This window comes from Zophobas morio, unplaced genomic scaffold, assembly GCF_036711695.1.
Source record: "Zophobas morio isolate AGI-343-1 ecotype UQ-CSIRO unplaced genomic scaffold, CSIRO_AGI_Zmor_V1 ptg000002l, whole genome shotgun sequence".
Lineage (NCBI taxonomy): Eukaryota > Metazoa > Arthropoda > Insecta > Coleoptera > Tenebrionidae > Zophobas > Zophobas morio.
The window spans coordinates 5,869,415-5,871,473 of record NW_026972107.1 but is presented as its reverse complement, the minus strand read 5'-3'; positions in this window follow the sequence as shown (position 1 = coordinate 5,871,473).

The window sequence follows — 2,059 nt, the reverse complement described above, 5'->3', positions numbered from 1 at the left end:
ACCACAATTGAGATAGGGCGGGTGGGTGGGGCAACATTTTGCCTTTTTTTCTTAATATGTGTAGACTTATTTCGATAACAAGAAACTTAAAACATGTCTAAAATTATTGGGATCTCCGAGAAATTTTCACATTAAAAAAAGACATTTGGAGCCCCCGAGAAAATTTTACTTTTTTAACAAAGACATTTGGAACCCCTGAAAACATTTCACATTCTTAAAGAAGACATGTGGCCGCCCTGAGAAGGTTTTACATTAAAAAAAAAACAATTGGTATCCCAAGAAGGTTTTACATTCTAAAAAAAATACATTTGGGGTTCCCGAGAAGACTTTATATTTTTAAAAAACACAGTTGGGACCCCCGAGAAGTTTCACATAAAAAAAGACATTCGGTGCCCCCGAGGAGGTTTTACATTTTAATTTGTTGTAAAGAAATAAGAATTTTGCAGTTAAGCTCCGCCTTCTTGGCTCACGACGAATAAAAAAAAGCACCACAATTGAGACAGGGCGGGTGGGCGGGGCAACATTTTGCTTTTTTTTTTCTTAATATGTGTAGACTTATTTCGATAACAAGAAACTTAAAACATCTCTAAAATTATTGGGATCCCCGAGAAATTTTCACATTAAAAAAAGACATTTGGAGCCCCCGAGAAAATTTTACTTTTTTAACAAAGACAATTGGGATCTCCGAGAAGTTTTCATATTTAAAAAAAGACATTTGGAGCCCCCGAGAAGATTTTATATTTTTAACGAAAACAGTTGGGATCTCCGAAAAGGTTTCACATACTTAAAGAAGACATGTGGCGTCCCCGAGAAGATTTTACATTAAAAAAAATAATAATTGGGATCCCAAGAAGGTTTTACATTCTTAAAAAAATACATTTGGGACCCCCGACAAGACTTTAAATTTTTAAAAAACACAGTTGGGACCCCCGAGGAGGTTTTAGATTTTAATTTGTTGTAAAGAAATAATTTTGCAGTTAAGCGGCGTCCTCTTGGTTCTCGGCGAATAAAAAAAATCATCACAATTGAGATAGGGCGGGTGGGCGGGCTTACGTTTTGCTTTTTTGTTTTAATATACATATGTAGACTTATTTCACAACAAGAAATTTAAAACATGTTTAAACTGGAAAATTTGTATAGGGAAATATCGAATTAGTATCCGCCACATAATTGCAGAATCCATATTTCCTTGCAAAAATGTACCATTTTAACCATGTTTTAAGTTTCTTGTTGTGAAAAGGTGGCTGTATATATTAACAAAAAAGGGAAAATATAAGCCCCGCCCACCCGCCCTGTCTAAATTCTGATGATTTTTTTATTAGTCTTAAGCCGAGGGGCGGAGCTTAATTGTAAAATCCTTATTTTTCTGCGAACAATTACCATGTGAAATATTTTCATAAGTAATCGTGTTATACAAAGATAACTAAATGTATTAATTAAAAAAGAAAACCAAAAGAGAAGCCCCACCCATCCGTCTCGATGAATTTTTCATTCGTTGTCAGACCGAGGGGCGGAGCGTAATTGCAAAATCGATATTTCCCTATACAAATATACCTTTATAAACTTGTTTCAAGTTTCTTGTTGTGAAAATATTACTACACATATTAAGAAAACGAGGCAAAATGTAAGCCCCGCCCACCCGCCCTGTCTCAATTGTGATAATTTTTTTATTCGTCGTAAGCCAAGGGGGTGGAGCTTAATTGCAAAATCCTTATTTCTCTACAAGAAATAAAACACACGTTTTTGAGTATCGTGTTGACAGACAAGTAGGGTATTTTTCTGAAAACTTGACAGTGATGGCGTCGATCATAGGTTTGAAAAAAATATTTTAAGGACATTTTTGTAACAAATTTATTTCTAGGAGGAACCTTACATGGTAACCAATTAGCAAGCAAAATTAAATATTAATATAGATGCCCAAGCATTTATAAATTAAAAACAACTCTTTAAAAAATACGAGACTATTTAAAAATAAAACTGAAATAGTGAGTAAAAAGATTCACATTTTTTTAAGCAAAAAGTGCTAAATCGATATGTGTTAAAAAATGTATATATCTTT